This window comes from Protopterus annectens, chromosome 3.part0, assembly GCF_019279795.1.
Source record: "Protopterus annectens isolate FY-2018-M chromosome 3.part0, PAN1.0, whole genome shotgun sequence".
NCBI lineage: Eukaryota > Metazoa > Chordata > Ceratodontiformes > Protopteridae > Protopterus > Protopterus annectens.
Window position 1 is genome coordinate 1,629,539,320 of NC_056731.1, and position 26,981 is coordinate 1,629,566,300.

General features: G+C 38.8%; 1 protein-coding gene across 1 annotated transcript in view; it reads left to right on the forward strand.

Annotated features, from left to right (window-relative positions):
- The window catches only part of GRHL2 (grainyhead like transcription factor 2), a 759,972-nt gene that overhangs the window by 549,135 nt on the left and 183,856 nt on the right, over positions 1–26,981 (forward strand). The gene's annotated exons all lie outside the window — the stretch shown is intronic.

Here is a 26,981-nt window from a genome sequence, read left to right on the forward strand (position 1 = left end):
AACATTCAATCTAGCCGCATGGAGGATTCCTTAAATTCACAACAGACCCTACTCTCCAAGGAGGTGCAGGATGTCATTTTGGAGGCCAGAAGGCCTTCTACTAGAAAAGCCTACTCCACAAAATGGAAACGGTTTTGTGCCTGGAATCAGAAAAAGGGTCAGAATCCTGGAATACTGAATTTACCTCCTCCATCAAAATCCATGCCTCAGCCATTTCTGCAGAATACAACACTGCTCCTCCTTTATTCTCTCACCCTCTCTTAAGACAGTCCCTCAGAGGGGCGAAGAATATAAAACCCCCAAGGAAGCAACCAGTACCTGCTTGGGACCTCAATTTCATTCTAGAAAAACTGACCCTGCCTCCTTTTGAGCCAGCTGCTTCAACAGAACTGCAATATTTGTCATGGAAAACAGCCTTCCTTCTGGCTATCACCTCAGCTCGCAGGGTTTCGGAACTACAAGCCCTCATGGCTGTGCAGCCTTTCATCATTTTCCATCAGGACAGAGTTTCCTTATGAACCAATCCTTCCTTTATGCCAAAGGTAGTATCCAGTGTGGCCTTGAATCAGGCTATCCACTTACCTACCTTTTACCCTAATCCACAAAACAAAGGGGAGAGATTACTACATTCCTTGGACATTCACAGACAGCTCCGTTATTACTTGGACAGAACAAAGCCTTTTAGAAAATCAGAGCAACTCTTTGTGTCCTATGCTACAGGTGCTCAAGGGAAGCCTATTTCCAAACAGACAATCTCAAAATGGATAGCCCACTGTATACGCTTTTGTTACTCTTTTCATGGTAAAACTGTACCTGCAGGCATCAGATCTCACTCCACAAGGGCCACAGCTACCTCCGCAGCTTTCCTCAGGGGGGTTCCTACCAAAGATATTTTGGAAGCAGCCACTTGGAGTTCTGTACATACTTTCTCCAAGCAATATCACCTACCATTATACTCCAAATCTAGAGCGGGCTTTGCCACTGCAGTCTTGCAGGGCATTCTGGCTCCTCCTAGTTCCTCTTAGTGCCTACCACCCCTTTTTTAGCTTTGGGATTCTACCCATCTGTTATGACTGCAGCTGTATGCACGATGAACATAGTACAGTTTTGTACCTACCATAAATGTAGATGTTCGAGTGCTAATACAGCTGCAGTCCAGTTCCCCCCCCTCCTTCCCCTCTTGGGACAGGCCTAATGGCCAACACCCCCTCATACAACTTCATTGGAGTATTCTTTTATGGTGTATTTGCTTGCAACTACTGTTTTTTGATTATATTGCATTGCATTATTACATAAAATTATGTTTTGCCTTCCTTCTGGGGGCACCTGACATCTGGGACAAGAAAAACTGAAGAAAATGGCATCGGCTGGTTCTTTTATACTCCTGTCGCACTGACGTCAGGGAAGAAGCGATGACATCCGACGCTGGACCTAGACTTTGGAATTCGGCCGACCGAGGACCCGCCTGACGGCAGGAAAACCCATCTGTTATGACTGCAGCTGTATTAGCACTCGAACATCTACATTTATGGTAGGTACAAAACTGCACTTTCCAATATGGGATTATATCCACAGTGGACATAATTGCTCTGCTGTCACAGTGACAACAGCAGGAAGCCACAGGTGTTTTGGTACACCTAGCTTCAGGCAATGTCTGACATACAGCAAGATTATTTGTAAGTAATTATAAGGACACATATTAATTGATTCATGCACATGATGTAACACATTCACATGACCACACATATGACAACTGGCAATGCAGTTATGCAATGGGACGTTCATTGATCCTGCTATAGTGTTGATTTTCTTAACATTTAGGTAAGTGTTCCAAACCAACATTGAGTGACTGTAAGCATTTGTGTAATTAACTTTTCTACAGGAAAGACATCCCCCTAATTATACTTTGTATGTTTACAGTGACAGAGGACTCCCCCATCAATTTTAGCAGAAAAAGTTAGGTGGAGTTCAACAGCTATGATAACAGTTCCACTGAGACAAATGTGATTAATAGCTATCTTATTTGGAGGAGTTGTACAACTTGATGTTTAATTCTAGAAAGGGATTAATTTTGTGTGAATGTAGAAACGTCACACAACAACCATTACATCACATCAGTGTTATCCCTTGATGTGTTACACAAACACATGAATGTAGCTTTGAATTTCCTGAAAGTATACATTTCTTCTGCCAATGTAATGGTGAAAGCATTACCTTGGCACATGCATCGAGTACTGTGGTGTACATATGTGTGCACCAGGTCTTGGGTGGTATGTATACAGACATGCAGAGAAGCTGTCCTTGATTATGGAACATTGATATAGGACTGATCACATCTGTGTGCACATGAGTATACTCATTTAATTGCCATCAGTCTGACATGCTGATATGAAAGTCATTCCCAGGGATTATTTCTTAATTCATGCAATAATTTCATCTGTTTGTCACAATACTGACTGCTATCTCCTGTGGCAAATGCTGACAATATACAGCTCTGGGGAGTACATTGCATCATGGTGTGGGGTTTGCATCTGTTCTTACATGTCAACACAATAACTCTGTCAGGCAGGAGTGCCTTATGCAAGGGTATTATATCTGTCATACTCTGCTCTCACATTTGTAACCACACCCACCCACATATGGGATGCATAACTATTATAATATTGAGGTACATAATTCCTTTCAAGGGTAATCCTCCTCCTTATACATGTGTTAAGCCAATTTCTGTGGCATACACAGTTAATACACAGGTCAGTGTTGACTGATGGCAAGGGTTTGATTCTTGCAAAAAGAGATTGTGGCTTCTGGGCCATTCCTATTTTCCAACATGTTATATGGATGTAATGAACACTGTGCAGATACCCCATTATGTATGTACTGTCCTTGTGAACTGTTATCTCAAATCATCATGTCAATAACATTCATATATCATGTAATTCCCCACTGTTACAATGTGATTTTGTGCAACTATCATATTCTATATTATCATGTCCGCTTTTATTTTCCTATATTTGCTCAGGATTTGTGACCACCAGTAATTATTCTGACATACATATTGCAAAGTGTTATCATTACAAAATCGTCTTTGTGACATAAGCACCTTCACATCAGTTATACTAGAAATGAAACATTTACCCTCCCTTCTAATGTCTTTCTGTATACATTTCTGTGATTTCTTTGGACGTTGTCCGCAGTACAGTTTTCCTATCTGGTAACCCATGTATTGTAGTCCCTTTTGCTATTTAACATCCCCTCTTATTTATTACTGTATTCATATGTTTCATTTATGTGTACAGTACACCCTACTGGCCTGTGTACAGCATAACCTATTTGCCTTATGTAGCTCTTTGTGCTGTCCACACGAGCATGTTTAACAGGTTTCCCCAAAGGCAATCCTGTTTGTTTACTGTGTGTGCTTGTGCTGTGAAAACAGTTTCCTGTCTGCCAACACTATTGCTGGCCATGGAAACATGCTTGTATTAATGTAAGTGTGATTAGCAGCATGCATGTGTGATTTAGCACTGATGATGATTGTACTAAGATATAAACATTGTGTAGGCTTCCGCAAAGCCTACACGATAGTTCATGAATCCTAAGGAGTGTCTAGCAAGAAGTAGTGTCACATGCATGGTGAGCAGAAAGGTGCCAGTTGGGATCTGATGTAGAAAAATGCAAGACAATGCACATTGATGGGTGTACTTAAAGGAAAATAGCTGCTTGGTGGAGTGACCCTAAGGGCCCTAGGGAACTTTGGGATCATAGCCATATGTATGCTATATCATGCAATACAGTGTTCTTAGAAAGTGCTGTAGCCAAGGTTAAAAGAATACTTAAGACTGTAATTAACAGACTAAGTTACACAAATCTGGAAAGTCTTTTATATAGTATGGCTAACTGCCAAAAAATGCTGAGGTCACCATCACTTTGATCATATGTGGAGGAATGTGTCCCATTCTAGATGTCTTAAAGGGGAAGCTAGATTAGACTTTTAAGTGTGCAGTTAAGAGCAACAAAAGTTATTATAATGATGTCAAATGTACAGCAGTTTAGCATGTATACCCTAGAAGGGAGAAGAGAAAAGGGTAATAAGTGGACAGATCTTATTGTTGGGGGTGTGGTAAAGTGATTTGGTAGAGCTAACACAAAATGGACAAACGACAAGATGGCATGAGCATGGGTAATATGTAGAACAAAGATGATTAAAGATTGATTTGAGAAGTATTATTTCATTTTACTGATTTTCTACACAATATTTGCTAAGATTCATAGATTCATAGCTTGTTACTAGGCTAATGACCTGGGGGTTCTTTCTAAGCCTAGTCAAGTTTTCCCCGAAAGAATAATGATGTCCTGTTTCTGAACAGGACATTGAGGGCAAGGCATTTATAAGCTACCTTTGTCCATAAGGGACATGGGTGCCAGGCCCAGTGTAAATTTCCCATTCCCCATCCACTGGTCTAGGGTGTGCTTAAACTGGGTAATAGACAAACTCAGTTTCACATGAGTGGGAAGCTTGTTCCATAGGTGGGCAGTCTCTGGGACACATATCTGTCTCTCCAGCATGTTCTGTTTAGGTCATAGAGAAAATTTAGTTCCCTAGATCTTGTATTTCTGGTACTCTTTGACATACGAATTAAGTGTGAGGTTTATGGATGCCTTGTAAGCCAGGCATAGATCACCTCTCAGCAATCCTATGAGCCTGAGAAGAGGGAAAGGGCTTTATGGAGTGCTGCATACGGCAGGTTTGTTATACCTTGTATTCTTTTTGTAAGGAACCTCTGAGGTCACTCTAGTTGCTGCATATGCCTGGTCAGGTACATACCAAAGGGAGCATTATACTTCTATTATTGGTCTGAAAAGTGTGGAGCACAGTGGGATAATGACCTCTTTGGACCTAGATTTTATGCTCTAACTTATAAGTTGCACAACATAAAAGGATTTCCTCACAACTGTGGCCACATGGCAGTCGAAGGTAAGGTTACTGTCTACGTGCGTACCCATATCCCGACTACTGGTTTGACTCTTAGGGGCATATTATCAATATGGTAATTGGCTAGGATGGTTGACTTCCCAAAGGGTACAGTTATGCATTTCTTAGCATTGAGTTTAAGACCCTGGCTTTGGCACCATTTATTAGTCAGAGACTGACCTTCTTGAAGAATGCTAGTGTCTTCTGGTGAGTCGATGATAACCCCCAGCTTTGCAATCATCTGCAAAATTAGTCAGCCATAGATCTTCAGTATTTGCTTCCATTTCAGAGAAATAGATGCCAAAGTGGCACAGGCCCAGTACAGAGCCTTGGGAGACTCCACTAATGACTGGCCTCCTGGTGGAGGTGGCCTCACCCATTTTGACCTCCTGGGTCCTTTCAATGTGCCAGTTGGGTATCCAGTGAGAGATAAAAAGGTTTATACCCAAATTAGTGAGCTTGTTTATAATGCCTGAGTGGGGTATTGTATCAAAAGCCTTTACCAGGTTGAGGTAAGCTGTGTGCACAGTCTTACCTTGATCCAATGCTTTGGTGACCTTCTCAAAAAAGTTAGTCAGATTTAATAGGCATGACCTTCTCTTAACAAAGCCAAACTGTGATGAGTCCAGCTTTTGCATGTTACCTATGTTCTTATTTATCCTGTCCATGATGATTCTTTCCATGGCCTTACATATGAGGCTGATAAGAAGTATGAGCCTGTAGTTACCCAGATCAGTGGTTGATCCTCCTTTGTGCAGGGGAGTGTCTGTAGCCATCTTGCATTCCTTGGCACAAAACCTGATTGAAGGCTCCCACTGAAAAGTGATTCAAGTGGACCAGAGAGGTCATGTTTCACGCTATTTATTAAGCATCCTGGGATGTTATTGGAGCCCATCAATGCTTTATTTTTGGCCTTACATGTGTATTAATGACATGTTGCCAAGTAATGGTTGGCGGGATGGTGGTATGATGTATTTCCTTTGGACTATCAATGGGAGAGAGGGAACAGAAATTTAAGTTGAACCTGTCAGCCAAAAGGTTGGCAATGGCCTCCAGTTCAGTGTGGGTGATGCCTTTTACAATAAGTTCTGCTGAATATTCTGTATTTCCCCTGAGGTTTTGAACATAACTGTAGAAAGCTTTGTGGTTGTCCTTGCCTGAGAAGAGAAGAAATGGTGATAGAACTCTGGCATTCTAGCAGAAGCAGTGGTAATGTGTAGATCAACAGGGAGGTTTAGCAGTCTCTGGAGCAAACAGAGGAAGGGATGTAGCAGGCCATAAAGGAGCACAGCTACATATATCCTGACTGCAACAATCAGGTAGATATCTCAGCCAGTAGATTTTCTTCCATCAGCATCTTCATTTGTTTGAATTTTCAGAAAAAAATTATGTAGGACTAGGAGAAAGCAATATTTACAGAGTAGAATGACTTGCTGGCCAGCATTCAAGCTGAAGAACAGTAGCACTAACCTCTCCACAGCCCACTCCAGATCTCTGCAGTCTGGGTAGAATTTCTGCATCAATCCCTTGTCTGCCTGGGCTTCATTTTACCAATATTTGGTTGTCGTAGTAGTTATCCATTTATCCACCCTCATGTTATTTGTTCCCTCAGGCTTTACCTTTAAAGTTAAACCATGCAAATTATTGATAAAGACTTCCAAACATGACTATTATTGTTTAATTAGACCATCTTTGCTCTGTGGCTTTAACCTGGCATGCAGTAAAATGAGACACCTTACTTTTTCTTTCCAGCCAAGATATTAAGAATGCAAACAATGAAAGGCTCTGTGCTATATGAAGAGGCAGTGCATGGAAAGAAGTCATCACCATGGAATACAGGGATAAATCCCTGATTATTGCCCAGGCAACCCAGTTTCATTTAGTGTCAATGGTGTCAGAGGCAGTGGTAGTGGAAGGATGGCCGTGTCTATCCTGGGGGAGGTGACATGCTTTGTCGATCTTTGCATTTGGTCTATAGCAGAGAATAGGGACATACAGGGAGGGTATTATAGATAGATGGAATGGTGGTGGAGGACATTAGCTAAGTCACTGTGGAGGCAGGACAATATGCCAGCACATCCGCATTGCATGTCCACCCCCAGAACATAACAGGTATGTATAAAGGGAAGGGGGAAATGGTTGGGGCAGAAACACTCCTCAGCGCCAATTTGATTCTGCATTAAAAGCCTCAAGCTGTACACCTGCCCTAAGCATGGGTAGCTGTAATTCTGGAGGAGGAATAAGAGTGTCTAGTAAATGAAGTGGATGAGGAGAGGTCCTGTTGGCAACTGATAGCTGTGAGATGGCAAAAAGATACAAAAAAGTCCATGGAAAGAAAGAAGAGGTAAGTAATGATTAAAAAAACATTTCTATTACACCAATGTATTATCTTTTGATTCAAGTGTATTATTCTCAAGATGGCTGATTTTTTTTTTCAGATGTCCTTTCTTTACAAGCTTCACTTGACACTTTGCAATGGTGTTGGATAGTGTGACTTTGTGATGACGTTAGTTGTTTGGGTGTGGTACATCTGGTATAACTGAAAGAACAGTGTGTAAATATTTACTTAAACTCTTAATGTGCATGAGAGAGTGAAGAAGCCTAATTGTTTTATTTTCCATGGCTCTGTTTACTAGATGGAAATGAAAAGTTGCTTAAGGTATATTTTACTTTTGTTACAAAACCTGGACTGGTTAAAACAGTAGTAAACAATGACACACGACAGACTTCATTGCTTCGGTGCATCATTTGAGTCCCTGTGTACATTGTGACATATGACATCTTAGACCAATGTCATCACAGTAAGTAGAGTGGTGCATACCTCTCAACTGTCCAGATTTTTGGAGAATATCCAGATTTTGCCTTATATTTTTGGTCTGTTCCTCATAAAATTGGTGGTTTTCAGGCAAATCACTGAGGATTGAAGTAATTAAATAATGACATACATTTCAATTTCAGACTTCTTATCCTTCATGCTAACACAAATCCTGGGTATTCTAGAAACTTTCTAAGTTTATAAAAGCAATATTTAAATCTGTCTCTATTTTTGGGCCTTTGCCTCCCCCCATTATTTTAGGCTTTGTCCCGATTTCTTGCAACAAGCTGAGAGATGTAGAGCGGTGACATTACCAGTGCTGCTAGAGATAGTTACTATCCTTTTAACGTGAGCTATTCTTTTGCTAGTTTAGCACAGTGCAAAGTAGCATTGCCAATACATTTTAGTAAATGTGTGCAGAGATATAACAGAACCAAAAAGCATAAATATTACCTGTATTTGTGAGATGAACTCACCACCTGTGTTTATGGGCACAAAACTCTGTTTATAAAACACTAAGATATTCTTGTACACATAACAGTGTACAAAGGACTTAGACTGTATTTTCAGCTACTGCTTCTGATTATGTATAAAGTAATATAATTTATTATCCAGATATGTCTTTCTTACATCAGTAAATAAAGCCACTGAGTTGTCAACAAGAAATTTGACCTTTTGTTTTCTTCTGTACTCTTATGGATGTCAGTTCATGTATTAGTGAAAAAGTAGTTTCTGTAGTAACACGTGATGACATTGTCCAATGATATGAATCTGCATGTAACTTCCTGTTAAGCCTCCTGTTAGTAAGTAACAGTACTATACAAAGCGGAACAGAAGTGGGGTAGTAAAGGATGCTGAGACCAAAGATCACTGACAAAGGACCTCTTTCTCCTGGACAGCCTAGCTCTACACAACACACTCACACAGTGGGACACTAATTTGCTTAGAAATTAGTTGTATTTGTTTAGTCTGGAAATAAACAGTGGCATAGAAATATACACAGTACAGCATTTGTAACTTGCAAGTTTTTTCAAACATCAAGAAAATAGTTCTTTGTTTTAATTCTAAGTATATTTTTGGAAGGTTGTGCCAATATAGTAAAGCATTTCAGGTTTTTTATGTATTCTTGTATTATTTCTGCATCTGTCTGCCACACATCTCAACTGTACAGATTTTCGCAGAATGTCAAGATTTTTGCCTCATATATTTGATCTGTTCCTCATAAAATTTGTGATTTTTTTGGCAAATTACTGGGATGATCTGAGGACTGAAGTCACTAAACAATGATATTAATTTGTGTTTCAGACTTTATCTAGTGTTCACTCTACATAATACAGAGAGAAGATTTGAGAAGGCCAACCGACTTAGGTTCTTCTTTCCTCTCTCTCCTTGCACTTTACTAACAAAAAAATCATCTGCTTTTACTGTATTTATGTTTCCTCCTACTTTATTTTGCTTTTGCCTCTTCTTAAAAGTACGCAATTTTATTTATTCTGCTGCACTTATTGCTGCTTGGTAGTAGCCTGATTAAATTGCAACAGTTATTCTAAGTCTTTTGGTTTAAGCACTTGGGCTTCATACCAGTTGTTTTACATTAAGAAGGTTTGTGGTCTGCACTGTTGTAGCAGGACAGGTAGCTTACATCCTTCTAAGCTGGGAACTGCTGATTGAAAGCTCAGTGTCTGCTATTCTAAAACTGTATTAGATCTGGTTTAAGCACTTGGGCTTCAGGCCAGTTATTCTACATTAAGAAGGTTTGTGGTCTGCACTCCTGTGGGAGGAGAGGCTGGATTCTGCCCTTCTGTGCTGGGAATTTCTGGTCACAGGCTTATTGTGGCTGCATATTCGAACTGATTCTTTCTGAAATTGTTGCACCTTGTTGCTGTAGCATAGGACCAGATTCAGGCCTGCTGAATCTAGCTTTGTTTGTACATCTTGAGCACTGATCCAAACCATCTTTTTTGGAGAAGGTTCCCCTGCACCCTAGTAGCGGGAGTGTGCAGTTAGAACTTGTCTGATTGAAGACTTCTGGAACAGGGCTCAGTTTTGATTTTTTTTCAAGTTAATTGGGTAACTTGTTTAAGCCAGATTGTTCATTTTCTATTGTTTTATATATATATATATATATATATATATATATATATATATATATATATATATATATATATATATATATATATATATATATATATATATATATATATAAATTGCACTTCATCTGCTTTTACTGCATTAGTGTTTCTTCCTACTTTATTACTAGGGGCATTGACTACAACTCTGAACTGAGATATATAACAATAAGCATCTTTTTATGCTTTTTTTATTGAATCTGCTTTATTTTCTGAAAAAAAAATATATGTGTATATATATATATATATATATATATATATATATATATATATATATGTATGTATGTATATATATACTTGTTTCCCACCTTTCTAAGCTAGTATAGTGCAGTTTTCAGGTTAGTGCTGAATTCAGGGCTGTGTTACTAATCTCTGTGTTTGCCCATACCTTACTTGGATAGAAGGAAGTTTCTCTGTTCACCTGTGAGAGAGGGGAGCTTTGAGCAGCCTGTCTGTCCCTGGAGGAGTGGTTTCAGCCCAGAAAGTAGTAGTTTATTGGCCATTTTGGGCTAATTTTTATCTCTTTCATTTCCCTGCTATAAAAAACGCATTTGCCCGGTTTTAGTTAAGGTATAACTATTCCCGGCTCCACAAAGTCTCCTCTTCAAATTTTCCCTTGGAACTAGACGAACTTTCAACTTAAGCACTCAAGACATTCATTTCTCAGGCCGGCAATTGCTCAAAATTCATAACAAGCACTTATAAACCCTAGCACTACAGAAGGACAAGGCGACAAGGCTCTCTATTTGACCTTACCAGCCATTCAGTAAAACAGTTTACTGTACCTATCCAGGCATGGCAAAGGGCAGTTTCAGGTGTACTCTCCAGTCCAACTAGTGAATCTGGGCATTTTGAGGCAATGTTACAACTGCCTCATGTACACAGACAACCCTCTCCTCCTACCACCAAACACTAATACATGTGAGAGATGCAATTATACAGCCAAATTGGAGACTAAGCTCTCTCTACCCAAGACTGGATCAGACCGTCAAGAGGAGAAGGGAAATACTGGCATCACACCACCAGTCTCACATAGACTCATTAAACCAGCACCAGCAAAAAACATACGTAAATACACAAAAACGTACTCGGAGGCTCTAAATAAAAATCTGCAAAAGCAACAGAGCCCTCCAAAGCAGACATCCAAGCAACCTCCACCCCCAACACAAACCATGAAACACATGCTTCACAAAACCAGTGTGCCACGCAATCACAGCCCTCAAGGCAAAATAACATAACCAACATACTAGTAATAGGTGACTCTATAGTCAGGCACACTGACGTCCCACTCACTAGGCTGAATAAAGGGAAGGTTACATTTTAGCTGCCTGTCAGGTGCCAGGATCTGCCACATAACACAAGCACTCAGGTTACTCCAGTACAAGTACAAATATGACTCTGTCATTGACCATGTTCGTGTGAATGACCTGAGCCGTACTTCCCTGGACTACATGAAAAGAGACATGGAAGAGCTCTTTGATCACTTACCCCAGGCCGGTATGACCCTGACCCTGAGTAGCATCCTGCCCTCACCAAGAATGATACCACGACATAAAGAAAAAATTATCAGTTTCAACAACTGGCTAAGTTTCTGGTGTCATTCAAAGGGGATCCAGTGTCTGTCTGCCTGGGATGGCATGCTTGACAATCCACACTGCTTCACTAGAGACGGCTTGCACCTGTCACCCTTAGGCTTTTGAATACTGGACAAGGCTCTTGCCACCCCCTATATTACCTTTTTTAGGCAAGGGTCAAAAGACAAACCCACCATCAGAAATAGCACAAGTAATAAAAATCTGCGGGTAATACTACTCAATGCCAGAAGTCTAAACCTCAAAATGCATGCACTCAAGGCACTCCTCAGTATGGAGAAAATCGATATATGTGCAGTAACAGAAACCTGGTTTAAGGCTCCAGAGAGCACCACAGCACTACCAGGCTACAACTCATTACCATACATTTTGGCCACAGAACCCAGACCAAAATACAAAAGGAGGGGGAGTATCCATATTCATCAAGGATACCCACACCTCCAGGTTAGTGGCACAGCATGATGCTTCAGAGATTATCCACGTGCAACTAACAATGGACAAAACTGCAATTCCAATTGTAGCTTGCTACAGATCACCCCCAGGACCCCCATTCCGCATTTCTGGAAACACTGGGTAACATAAAGGTCCTACCAAACACCCTAATATTGGGTGATTTCAACTACCCAAACATTAACTGGGAGAACTACTCAAGTACTAACTCCCTTGCCCAACATTTCCTAGAATTTATAAACTCAAATGCCCTGGAACAACTGGTCAACATTCCCACTGGTCATCACCAACATGGGCAATCGGTGTTCCACACCAGAGGTCAACCCCTCGCTGGTTAGATCTGACCATAAACAAATCACTTTGGATATCCACATTCCGCCCTCACCTCCGGACAAGGAAACCACTGTGAAAAACTTTTCAAAAGCAAACTTCACGTTACTTAAGATGGAGGTGGAAAGTTTCAAAGCTCCCATGTTAAAGGATAACGCTGTCCAAACTGCAAAATTATTTACTAATGCATTCTATGGGCACCTACAAGAATGCATGGATCGTGCTATGCCAAGCAAAACCAAGACTCACTTCTCCAAGAAAAGGAAACCAGCCTGGTGGACCCCTGCATTAGCAAGCTATACAATAGAAGGAAGAAACTAGTACAGAAAAGAGTAAAATCTCAAGAAGGGAAGACATCCCTGATCAGTATCAGCAAGAAACTACGATCTCTCATAAAATCGTCCAAGGCAAACTTTGAAAGAAAACTTGCCAAGGTCTCCAAAGATAACCACAAGGCATTCTTTAGCTATGTCAAGAATCTAAGTGGCAATGCTCAGATCTGCTCAGAGTTAGTGCAGAATGGCACAAAATACACTGAACCAACCGATATTGCCAACATCCTGTCAGACAGGTTCGATGCAAACTTCACCCCCCCACCCCCAAAAGAGCCCATAACCATACCAGAAGAATGTAGAGCCCCTGAAATCACAGACACTCAGGTTGAAATAGCCCTCGCCAAAGCCAAAAACACAGCATCAATGGGACCAGACGGTGTCCCAGGCTGCGTTCTACATGAGCTCAAAGACGAACTAACCCCTCACCTAAACACACTGTTCAAACTCAGCCTCTCCACAGGCTATGTACCCATAGAGTGGTGCACAGCAACGGTTATTCCGCTCCACAAAGGTGGAGCCACAACAGACCCCAGGAACTATCTCCCTGTAAGCCTGACTAGCTTGGTTTGCAAGGCTATGGAGTGCATCATCATGGAACTTATTAACAGAGACATTAGGAACCTCCAAACACTGGACCCTACCCAGTTCAGCTTTGTTAAGGGCAGATCATGCCTCCTAAACCTGATGGACTTCTTTGAGACAGTTACCAAGGCTATAGACGAGGGAAAGCTGGTACACACAGCCTACCTATACTTCACAAAGGCCTTCGACACCATTCCCCATTCTGGTATTATAGACAAGCTCACCAGCCTAAACATAAACCCTATGTCACAAGATGGGTTGCCAGTAAGCTCACGCACAGAAACCACATGGTGAGAGTTGCGGGAGCTAGGTCTGACTCTAAACCGGTAACAAGTGGCATTCCCAGGGCTCAGTCCTAGGACCCCTCCTATTCGGCATATACTTCTCAGAGGTACAGACAAGCACAGGAGGACTATGGCTGACCAGGTTCACAGACGACTGCAAACTAGGAGCTATAATTGACTCACCAGCTGACACAGACATCCTCCAAAATGGTATCACTGAGACGGATACCTGGTGTCAAAATCATGGCCTCAAGCTAAATGCCAAAAAGTGCATAGTTATTCTATTTGGAAATAACAAAGTACCCACAAACTACCACATAGGTGGTAGTCCCCTAAATATGGAAAACTTAATAAGGGATCTGGGGACCCAAGTAGATAGTAATTTCTCCTTTGATAATCACATTGCCAAAGTGGTTAGAAAATCCTTCTATGTGGCCCACCTAATCACAAAAGGGTTTGCATCCAGATCAAAAGAGGTCATTGTGCCCCTCTACTCATTACTTATCAGACACATCATAGAGTACAACGCCCCATTTGGGATGTACCTTACAAGACACCTGCAACAGCTGGAAAGACCACAGAAGTACCTCACAAAGAGGATCACTGGCCTCAAACAGATGCCCTATGCAGCTTGACTGTAGAAATTCCAGCTGTACTTGGTTGCATACCACCTGCCCAGAGGTGATCTCTGCCTGACATACAAGGCCATGTCCAACCCAGAATTGATAGACATGCTCCACCTAAAGAAAATGTTATCCCATCGAGCCACATGTTCTAGGGATCTAAACCTCACCACAACAATAAATAGGACCTGCTGGAGGGACATATTCCTGTCCCAAGAGACTTCTCATGCTTTGGAACAAGATTCCAATCTACATTAGGCAGAGCTCCATGCTAGCAATCTTCAAGAGAAACCTTGACGAGTGGATGGGGAACAGAAAGTTTACCCCAGGGATCACTTCAGTGTTTCTGCTGGACAGAGGCACAGGGAACTAATCTAAGGGGGTGGCGAAAGCCAACACATTCTGGCTAGGCTTATAAATGCCTTCGGGCAAATAGCCTAGTACCTGCCTATGAGCCTATGAACCTATATCCCTCAGAAAAATGCAGGCTAAGACAAATCCTGTTTTTCTAGCAGCATAAGAACAATATTTAAAATCTGTCCCTATTTTGGGGCCTTCACCTCCCCCCTCCCCATTTTGTCAGGCTTTGTCCAGATTTTTTGCTCTAAGAAGTTGAGAGGTATAAAATCTGCCGTGCTAGAGTTCCTTAATAACAATCACACTTTGCTTTTGGTTTGTATGGTAAATGCTTTTATCTCAGCTTTTGCATATTTTTAAGGTTGTATTATAGAAATCAATAACTTCTGAATTAAAATGAGTTGCTTGTTTCTTTTGTACAGAAAAGATTTGTCAAGCACGTCTGTACTGCACATTTAGAATAAAATTATTAACAAATTAGAATTTATTAGCCTGCATGCAAGTGATTAATGTTACTAATCTTTATGAATGTTGGCACTCTGACCTGCATGTTATAATACATTCTCATGTCATTTCATAAAGGCCATGTGTGACATTTTTAAAAGGCTGACAAAAGACTTCATAAATCCTCAGATTGCTGACTGTACATAGAAACCATTAAATCACACTTTGGAATGGGTACATAATAATGGCAGAGGTAGCTGTTCCCACTATCAAAACATATTTGCTTGAAATGTACACATCTGAGCACTGTGTTTTGAATGTAGTGCCTTTCTCCAGATTCTGTGAAGGAAGCAAAAAGATAAATATTTTATTTTTATGAAAACATTTTTTGTCTTTTTTCCGAGCATTGGTAACTACATAGGTGATAATGTTAATTAGCAAGGGACGTGAGGACATGCTACCTCCATAAAATACAAGATATGCACAAATGTTATTGATCCAGTAGATCACAGATCCTAAAATATACCACAACAGCCATCAACAATTTAGCAGTCTTACTCATCACTGCTCTGTCCTAGAAGAGATATGTTAAGGTTGTACCTGTTGCAAAGGATGTGACATTTCCTTTGTTTTCCAGTACATAACAAACGAGTATACTAACCCTGAATACTTATAAAGGAAACATCTCACTTTAGGCATGTACGTTGCCAGTGACATATTTTCATTTTGAGTTAAAATTTCTAACTTCCCAAAACAATATAGTATAATACATATTGCATTATTTCTGACTGCTGTTCTCTGTCTTATATCTATAACTATCTATATCTATCACATACACACGCATGTGCGCACACACGCATGTACACCAATAATTTAACACAGGTGTCATTTTGACTGTATATGTGTTTTTACTAATGCATTAGGAGGATACATTTGTATATTATGTTGCTGGGTAGACTAATAAAGTGTTTGTAGAGCTGATAGTGAAGAAGAACCTTAGGGCAATGGGGAAAAATAAGGCATAGAGATCAGATGGCCTGCTTGATAAGATCTATAAACACCTGGGCAGAATTTTGGCAATTTGTTTGTTGATTCATATAAGCTGGAGTCTTGTTGTGACTGTCTATAAGACTAAGAAAAAGACAGTGGCAGAACCATTGTTGATCCTGTAGACATACTCATCTGATTTAAATAGTAAGAAAGGTAATGGAAAAATCCCAAGGGAAGGGTTGCACACATTTCTTTTTGATAATGGCATGTAAAATAGGATGTAGCATTGCTTCATGGCGAGGATATTGTGTAAGTCAAATGTAATACTGTTTTATGTTTGTGCGTCACTTCAGTTCAAGAAGGGCAGTCTGTTAGATCTGATCTGTATGGATTTCAGAACAGAACTAAATTGTCTGCCAAATGAAGGTTATTGAATAAATTGAGAGGGATTGTTGTGGGTCTGCAGATTTTTAAAGTGGTGGTAGAAGTGGCTATAAAGGAGAGCAGAGATGGTGGGGATTAGAGAGGTCATGGCAACAGATGCAATTAGTGGGTTCTTCCCTGTTTAATGTTTATGAATCAGGCATGATTCTGTGAGTCACAAATAAGATGAATGTATGAACCGGCAGCATTAAATTAAATGATGTAGTCTGTGACATTACTTTAAAAAGGAATTTCAGAATAATATACTGACAGCTCTAAGGATGTGCCTCCTTTGTTGAGTGACAAAATGTCAGATGTCTTCCAACATCTGGGGACATAATTGTCAGGATGTGACCAGTTTAGACAGTCATATTTTCATATACATTTTTTTATTCAAAGGAAATGAAGATCAGGGACAATAGTAACAAGAGAAAAAAAGAGTCTTAATTTAGTATGCATTGTAAATTATTGATGGATTCCAGAGGTGACTTAGTGCTTGCCCTACAATACTTCAGAAGGTCAATACTTGACCAAGGTTGTAAAGGGACTGAGTTATGAATTTATTTAACCATATTAATTCAGCTAAATTTGCAACACCCAATTTAATACCCTGAAGAATGTTATTTCATGCAGAATACTTAAGCAGCATCCTAATTTTTTCATAATTATAAGTTCAATCATGGATATGTTATACTCAATTAAAAATAATATTTTTACAGATATAGTGGTGGCATTTTCCATAAGGTTGTACCACTGAACTTTGTGCTTTCAGATATCTTGCAGCCTCTTACTCTGCAGATGTCCAGATGTAGCTAGGTTGTTAGGTAAAAGGCTTTGATCCATCCTCCCTTTAGTCAGAGAAAAGGAAGATCAAAGCCAAAAGCCTTGCTTTGTTCAGTCTTTTAATTTCTCCAAGTCTTTTGGGTTTCTAATACCATGACGGGAATGGACCCCATTCCTAAGTCAAAGTACGATTAAAGTTCATGAAATTAGTATTGTTTCGGTCTTTGATGTCAGCCAAAAGTGCTCTTTGCAGAACCCGCAATGTGCCCAGTAGTGACTCCTTCTGCAATTCAAATGGGGTTACATGGATTATTAACCTATCTAGAAAAAATTGTAGATTTTTTTTTTTTATAAGACCTGTTGCTTCTACTGTCCTATTGGTACTGTCTGGGTATCTTTCTTCCCTATTGCTCTTGTTTCTGCCTGCAGATCCTGATATTTTATGACTTTGTGTCTCTCTGTACGCAAGACACTATAGTCACTGGATGTAGCAATTTCAATGATCAATGCTACTTTTGTCTTCTTTTCTTGGAACACTATATCTGGTTTTCTAGATCTATCTTTTGAACTGTTGGTAATGGGTGATCCCACGTGATATAAACTTCATCATTTTCTATGATGCTTTGTGACTCATGTTTCCAGTGTTTTTCAGCCACTTCAGTACCATAATGTTTGCACAATCCCCAGTGCAACAGTCTTGCCACATTATAATGCCTTTCAGTGTACAGTCCTTCTGCCATTAGTATGTCACATACAGCAGTGAGGTGTGCGACTAGTTCCAGTTTGGTTTTACAAAACCTATATTTGTCTTTTTCTCCCACATGTTCAACAGACTTTGTAAACTAGCGTGTACATAGCCCACTATCTTGGACTGCCAATATTAACCTTTCATCTCTTGGTTTAAATTTGCCTCTCCTTAACCATTCCTGCATTCGTTCCTGATTAACATGAGGTTCTTCCAGAAGTTTTCTATACTTGCAACTATATTTATGCTTTTTCTGCTTTTCTTACCATCTCATCTGGTCCTTCACCTTATAGTCTTTCTTTTGTTTTTTGGCACATTCAGTTGCTGCCTGATTTTTATCTACTTCTGGTTTGATTTCCAGTCCTGCTTGACGCTGATATGCTTCTGCTAGATTAAGCAGAGAAGTCATCTTAGATGTATTCTCCTCATGTTTTAAAACTTTTACTATAATTGGGTATTGTGAGGTCAATATGTATGTGTGGAGTCCTACGATTGCAGATCTATACATGTAATCAATTTCAAGGAGGCCCATCCCTCCTGCAGAATGGGGAATATATAATCTTGGTATACACTGACTTTTATAAATCATTTGGTGAACATGAAGCACCCCTCTTGTTTTCCTATCTAATCTATCCAACACATTTTGGGGCCAGTCAATCACTCCAAAACTGTAAGTTAGGACAGGAAGAGCAAATTGGATTTTGTTCCTAGATGTCAATACTGTTTTTAGGATTATTTAAGTCTTCTAAAGTATTCCTTACTAAGTTTTATTCACATTTGTTCATGTTTTACTGTTGATCCTTCATCAATTCCCAAATATTTATAAACTTTCTCTTCCTCCAGTTCTTTTATATCAGAAACTGATGTTTTCCTGATGCTGCAGTTTTCCTGCTTTAAGGGTTGCTTTTCACACTTATCAAGACCAAATGACATTCTTATATCATCTGAAAAAATTTTGACAACCTGCAGCTGTGCTTTCAGTTCCTCATCTGATGAGCTATACAGTTTTAAATCATCGATAAAGAGAAGATGAGAAGTCTTTACACTTTGTTGTTGTCTAGGAGTCAAATTGTAGCCATGGCCTAAACTGTTAAGTAAACAGCTTAATGGGTTAATGACAAGGCAGAATAGCAACAGTGACAGAGCGTTACCTTGGAATATCCTCCTTTGAATTTTTATCCCTGGGATAATAACCTGTCCTTTATCATGGCTTAATTGCAAAGTGATTTGCCACTGTTTCATGGTCACTGTAATGTAGTCGATCAGTGTAGGGTGTAGCTTATACATTTTAAGCACTCTTTTATCTATGAATGTGAGATACTATCAAATTTTTTATAGTCAATCCACAGCATACTTAAATTCTTCCCCTTTTTACAGTTCTCCAGTATGACTTTATTTAACAATGATCCTTTGTTCCATATGACTTTCTTTTATTGCCATTTTGTTCTACTGCCATATTTGAGTTTTCTTCTAAATGACTATAAACTCTATCAGCATCAATTCCCATGTATAGTTTATCTGTCACTAGAAGGCAAGTTATCGGTCTATAATTTTTAGTGTAGCTTGCAGGTTCACTCTTAAATAGGAGCATTGTTTTGCCTGTTGTTAGCCAGGTTGGTGTCTGTTCGAGGTGCACATATAAATAGGTATTACTCATGGCTAAATCCTAATGCAGATGTTAATACTTTTAACAAATAGTTAGGTACTGCATCTGGGCCTGGGGTTTTCCAGTTAGAGGCTTTTCTTAATTTTCTCTCTAGCTGTTACTTCATCCCATTTCATATCCTGCACCTTTAAACTTCTTAGTCTTTCTTTTACTTCTTCTATCCATTTAGCATCTTTGTTAGGTTCCATAGGATCTTCATCATTACTTCTCCAGAAAGTATCTATTTACTCTTTTTGGCAGTATTTCAGTTCCTTTTACCTTGTTGCCCAATTCTCTATAAAACTTTTTGCATTATCAATAAATTGCTTATTTTGTTCTTTTCCTTTATATTTGTTTATCTTCTATGTTTTTCCGCCTGTGCTGAAATTTTTAGTTTGTATTTGCGATAGTGCATGATAGATCCTGGTCTGTTCTAATACTGAGCATCAGCTTTACATATCTGTCTTTCTTAGTATTTTTATTGATCTATTCCCTCTTCTATAGTCTTCTAACAGTGGCAGACACTTCTTGTCTTAATTGCTTTATAGTTTTCTCTATTCGATACTTCCATGATGGTATTTGATTTCTCCCCTTCCTTTCCCTCGCTACCCTGTGTTCTTAATTTAGCAGCACAGTAGTATATCCTGTTTACTTCTGTTATATTACATGGATCTCTATGGACGGTCCTAATTACTGCATTCATTTGTTTTATCAGACTTCTGACTTTTTGGGTTTTATTGACGTTCTGCAGTCTATTTCTCTCATTGATCTTGATATATCTGTCCATGTCTATTAAATCAAGCAACTCTGCTCTTAGATCATTTTCTTCCAAACTGAGGACACATTCCTCGTTTTCCATTTCCTGCAGGCATTCTATAGAAAGTTCTATAGAATATTCTTGTAACACCTTCTCTTTAATTTCATCCTTTTGCTCTGTTGTTCTGTCATAATGGAACTCACTGGCCTATCATTCATCAACATTGACTGCTTCAGAGTTTCCACAGTTTCCTGTTCCTTTCCTTGCTGTCTAGCTTCAAGTGAACATTTATACTGGTTTCCTGTGGAAGGCTGCAAAATATCTTGATATGGCACCTGACCAATTGCTTCCTGTTCCACTGGTTTCACATTAATTTGGATATCCATTGCTCTATCCTGTTGTGGTGCTTTCTGCATTCAATTATCTAAACTGTATCCAACCTCAGGTTCTATTTCTTTAACTTCTCCATTACTAATCTCCTTTTCTACTTTTCTTCTTTGTCTTATTTTTTGTATTGTAACATTTTCCATGTCCAGATTCCTTTGCCTGTATTTCTCTTCAGATATCTTTGGTGCTGCTTTTTTTGTATTGATTAGTTTTGCTTTCTCCTTTGCATAAATATTACACCATATTAAATCTCTTTTTCTTTCCCATGTCCATGTTTCTTCTTCAGATGTCTCCTGATCTTCCTGTTTCTCCTTACTTTGGGGACTCACTCCATCATGCTGTGATGTAACCTGTGTTAGACCTTCTACACCAAATCCTTCACTTCACAGGCACCCCATAACTTCAACTTCTATTTTTAACATCTACTTTACTAATTTTCTTTTCTACATTCTGTCTTTGTGATATTATTTTTTTTCTATGTTCAGCTGTGTACATTGAGTGATGTACAGTCTAAGAAGTTATTTTGTTTTACACTTGCCAGAGTAATAAAGATAAAAGGCACTAAAACCTATTTGTTTTCTCTAGTGTAACAGCACATTGGCTGAGATTTGGTCATGGTAATGAAGTAATGGGCCTGTGTAAGATGTTTTCAGCTAAACTAACCAGAGTATTTTTTTATTTCTAGGAATATTATTTCTTCCTATTGATGGTCTCTGCACCTGTGCTACCTCAGTGTGCTGTAAAGGTACTAGTGCCGAACTCTTTGCGGCTTACAATTATACGATTGCATTATGTGGGGTTGAGACTGTGAAGTACCAGCCAGTCCCGAGGTTCTTTGGGACTTTCTGTAAATAAAAATGAGTAAACACTAGAAATATATGGGGGGGGGGGCTCCTGTTAGGAATATGAGGACTCTATAATTGAAGTTCTATGAGTCCCAAACCTCACAAATACTTGAAAACCTACATTTAGCAAAACCAGCTTTGCTTTTTCCCCAGTGTTGTGAAACCATAGATTCAGCATATAAGAAATACAAATGTGAGGGGGTCCCCCACATGGAGGATTCAGGGGTTGTCCCTGGCAGAAGAAAACTTTGTTTTACATTTTCTGAATGTGATTGTCAGAGAAACCATTTCGGAGGTCTGGGACTCACTGAAAGTATGTTCAACAAGTCAACATGGAGCCCTCCTATCTAAAGTAAGTAGGAGTTGTGGTTACATTAAGGGAGTCATACAGCAGAAGGACAGTATCCCACATTCATGGATAAAAGAGTGCTTAAAAATGTATAAGATACATGCTACACTGATCAATTACATTACAGTGACCATGAAACAGTGGCAAACCATTTTGCAGTTAAACCATGATAAAGGACAAATTGTTATTCCAATGATAAAAATCCAAGTGAGATATTCCAGGGTGAGTCTCTGTCACCGCTGCTCTTTTTCTCTTGCCCTTAATCCATTAAGCTGTCAACTTAACAGATTAGGCTTTGGCTACAATTTGGCTCTCAGAAAACAACAAAGTGTAAAGACTTCTCTTGTTCCTTTTGTGGATGATTTAAAATGGTATAGTTCTTCAGATGAGGAACTGAAAACACAACTGCAACTGGTCAAAACTTTTTCAGATGATGTAAGAATGTCACTTGGTCTTGATAAATGTGCAAAACCAACCTTTCACACAGGAAAGCTACAGCACGAAGAAAACATCAGTTTGGGACAGGAATGTGATATAATAGAACTTGAGCAAGAGGGAATATATAAATACTTGGGAAATGATGAAGGATCAATAGTAAAACATGAACAAATTTGAATAAAACTTAGTAAGGAAAATTTTGGAAGACTAAAATTAATACTGAAAGCAGCGTTGAAATCTAGGAATAAAGTCCAAGGTATAAACCAATTTTTTGTTCCTGTCCTAGCTTAAAGTTTTGGAGTGATTGACTGGCCCTAAAAGGTATTGGATCAGTTGGACAGGAAAACAAGAAAGATACATCATGCTCATCAAATTATTTATAAAAGTGTATACCAAGAATATATATTCCTCATTCTGAAGGAGATATGGGCCTCCTTGAAAATGATTACATGTATTGATCTGCTGACCTTACAAGACCCAAATGTAGTGAAAGTTTTAAAACATGAGGAGAATTGTTGAAGATGACTTCTCTACTTAGTTTAGCAGAAGCATATCAGTGTCAAGGAGGAATGGAGATCAAACCAGAAGTAGATAAAAATGAGGCAGCAACTAAATGTGCTAAAAAAAAAGTAAGGATATAAGGTGAACGATCTGATGATAAGGCAAGAAATGTGGGAAAAGTAAAACTACAATTGCAAGTATAGAAAATTCTTGGAATAACCTCATGTTGATCAGAATCAAACACAGGAATGGTTAAGGAGAGGTGAATTTAAACCAAAAGACAAAAGGTTAATATTGGTGGCCCAAGATAGTGGACTACATACCTGTTGGTTTACAGAGTTCATTGAACATGTGGGAGAAACAGACAAATGTAGAGTTTGTAAAACAGGATTGGAAACAGACACACATCTTGTTGCTGGTTGTGATCTACTAATGGCAGAAGGAATGTATACTAAAAGGTATAATAATGTGGCAAGACTGTTGCATTGGAGATTGTGCAAACATTATATTATTGAAGTAGCTGAAAAGCATTGGAAAGATGAGCCAAAAAAGATTTATAGAAAATGATAAAGTTTATATCACATAGGATCAGCCTTTACCAACAATTCAGAAAAGAGATGCAAGAAAAACAGATATCGTAGTCCATGAAAAAAATGACAAAAGTAGCATTGGTCATTGAAATTACTATACCCAGTGACTACAGTGCCTTACATAGAGAGAGACACAAAGTCATAAAATACCAGGATTTGCAAGCAGACGTGAGAGCAATGTGGAAGAAGGATACCCAGACATTTTCAGTAGTAGTAGGAGCAATGGGTCTTATCTAAGTGTGACTGTAAATTATTTTTTAAATGTTACAGATAATCATGCTTTGCCTTAGGAATGGGGTCCATTCATGTCAAAAGACTTGGAGAAATTAAAAAGGCAGAAGAATGGTGGAGGTACCCATATAGCACTGTAGCACTTCTGAAGGATGGTGGAGGTACCCACATAGCACTGCAGCACTTCTGAAGGATGGTGAAAGTACCTATATAGCACTGCAGCACTTCTGAAGGATGGTGGAGGTACCCACATAGCACTGCAGCACGTCTGAAGGATGGTGGAGGTACCCACATAGCACTGCAGCACGTCTGAAGGATGGTGGAGGTACCCACATAGCACTGCAGCACGTCTGAAGGATGGTGGAGGTACCCACATAGCACTGCAGCACGTCTGAAGGATGGTGGAGGTACCCACATAGCACTGCAGCACTTCTGATTCTCTAATTAGTGTTCTGTTTAGCTAACAACACATGGTCAGCTAAGTACCAAACCCTACATAGTTTAAATTCAGTATGCCTACTAAACTCAGTGGGCAGACACCCTACTGACTTGTGTCTACAACTGTTAAGATTGCTAGGGTACTGTGAATATGCCTAGAGACTAAAACGTAGAAGGAATATGCATATGGCATAAACAATTAGATAAAGTCATGCTACTTTACCTGCCACTAGGCAAATAAAGACCTCTGTGGCACCTATGCATTCAAAAGCAAGTATGCTAAAACACTTTTATGATCTTGGATAATCAGTATATCTCCATGGTACTCACCTAGTGAAAGGTTTGGAAATGTGTTTGCACAGATGTTTCCTTATTCTTCTAGGATCTTTCTGGTTGGGTTATATATGTGAATACTGTTATAATATCATTGGTACATACTGCCTAATGCAAAAATAACAAACAAAACATTTAAATACAAACAAACTACTTTCCCAAATATCTAAACCATATTGATGCAACCTTTACTGCACATGCTATATGAACTCACCCTCTGCATCCTGTGATCACTTACATATGCATAAAATTATTGCCAAATATCTACAGAACTAAGACAACTTATTAGAACAGAAAATGTAACTATACAGAAAAAAAACATTGTAGATTTCTATATGTACATACATACACAGTAAGTACTGTGTATTGTAAATTTTGCTGTTTCGTCTAACATTTTTGTCCCTTGCATATTTTAAGCTTGATTATTGTAGTTTACATATTTTCATCTTCATTATTTAATCCAGTTACAATTATATAATATACCTGCAGGCTACAATGAAAATGGAAAAAGAAGGCACCCTAGAAGAAGTAATAACAATAATTTCAGAAAATGAAGTCAGGGAAACCAGCAGACTAAGCTGAAGTAAAGGCAGATGTGATCAAGATGTTGAGAGAGTTGGGGGAAAATGGCATCTGAAGGTACTTATAGTATGCGGAGAGAGAAAAGCATAACCAAGATGTTAGTTCATATAGATACAGATATATATGTCTGTGTATATATATATATATATATATATATATATATATATATATATATATATATATATATATATATATATATATATATATATATATATATATATATATATATATATATATATGTACACATACACGCCCTGTGTCTGTGTGTGTAATGCATTCATCTAGTTGAATGTTCTGAGAACAAAATGTGTTTACTATTGCCACAAGCCATCTAATATTCATATGATGTCGGAGAACCAGTATTACTTTGTGGGAGGTTGTAGTACAGCAGGGGAAAAGGAATTTGCCTCTCTGCATATATATATATATATATATATATATATATATATATATATATATGTGTGTGTGTGTGTGTGTGTGTGTGTGTGTGTGTGTGTGTGTGCATAGATATATATATATATATATATATATATATATATATATATATATATATATATATATATATATATATATATATATATATATATATATATATATATATATTGCTGTTTTATCCAGGAGAGGTGCTACAATATGGTTTCTGAGGTGGTATTGTTGCATAGATTTTTGAGTTCAATGTCAAGGGACTCAGTTGACTGGGTGAGTATGACTCAAGTGAGACTGCTTGATTGAAAAATACAGATGATGGTAAAACCTTTACATGGTTACCATTCCCTTCCCATTACCCATATGTGCAATGATCTCATGGTTAGCTATAATAAGTAGGGGTTGCAGGGGTCACTACCTACAGATAGTGGTATGAGAGGGACAGTACACCCCCACAGAAAAACTATGTTCATTTTGATGTCAGCAGCATTTTTCAGCTATGTGTATTTCCGCTATTACACTTGGCCATTCATCTTAAGCTCTATTTTTCTCTTTGGTTCTTTCCATGATGTTTTTTGGGATTCAGGTTTCTGTAAGTACTTTCCTTAGGTAACTATGGCTACATATATCTGAATATATACATTACTTATTGAATTATTCCAGTGCCTTTACATATTGTAATTCACAGCTTTGAGAACAGTAATTTAGTACAGGGTTGTCGGGTATGTTTCAAGTTGCTTTTAGGGTGGTGCAGTGGTGTAGCGGTTAATGTTGTCGCCTCACAGCAAGAGGTTCTCCTTTTCAATTCTCAGCTGGGGTGCCTTCTGTGCAGAATCTGCATGTCCTCCCTGCATTTGTGTAGTACTCCACTTTTCTCCTACATTCCAAAGACATGCGTGGAGCAATTCCCCCCAGGCCTCCACTGAAAATAAGCTCTGTCCTAGTTGGACTTTCCCAGTCAGCAAATGTTAAATAAATGAAATAAAATTTTACAGTAAGAGTGTTAGGTAAGAATTGCTGTTTGTAAATGATTACTATAATTTATTTATAACTTGTTGTAGTAGGCATTTCACTTGTTTGTATAGTGATTTTTATTACTTTTTATTCTTTAGTGCTTAGTATGGTACTTATATGTCATTATTAAGTTTACTGTAATAAATACTGTGAAAAAAACTGACACTGTTGCAGGCAAATTGAATATTTTTTAGTAATGCAGGTAAAAGGCTTTTTTCATGATGTAGACATTAATGCACTTTGAAAACAGTATAGTCTCATTCAGATAGTATCAATTTAATTGCCCAACTCTGTGGCACAGAGACTGGGAGGCAGATGACCCAAAATTGATTAGTAGCTTAGGAAGCTGGAAATGCAATGAAGGAGTGGTCAAGAAACTCAACTTATATTGGTGTGCTTGCCTGGGAATGAGGGTTGTTGTGTCACTTTCCCGTGTGGTGACCTGGTACCTCAAGGCAGTGGCATATGCCGATCCCTTTACAGCAGGCCCTGAGAAGGGAGGGGCGTGGATGGGCTAGGAAGAGTTTTCACCACATGAAGAACAAATGGGCCAATACATCATACAGAGCTGATGTGAATGTCATGTGAATGACT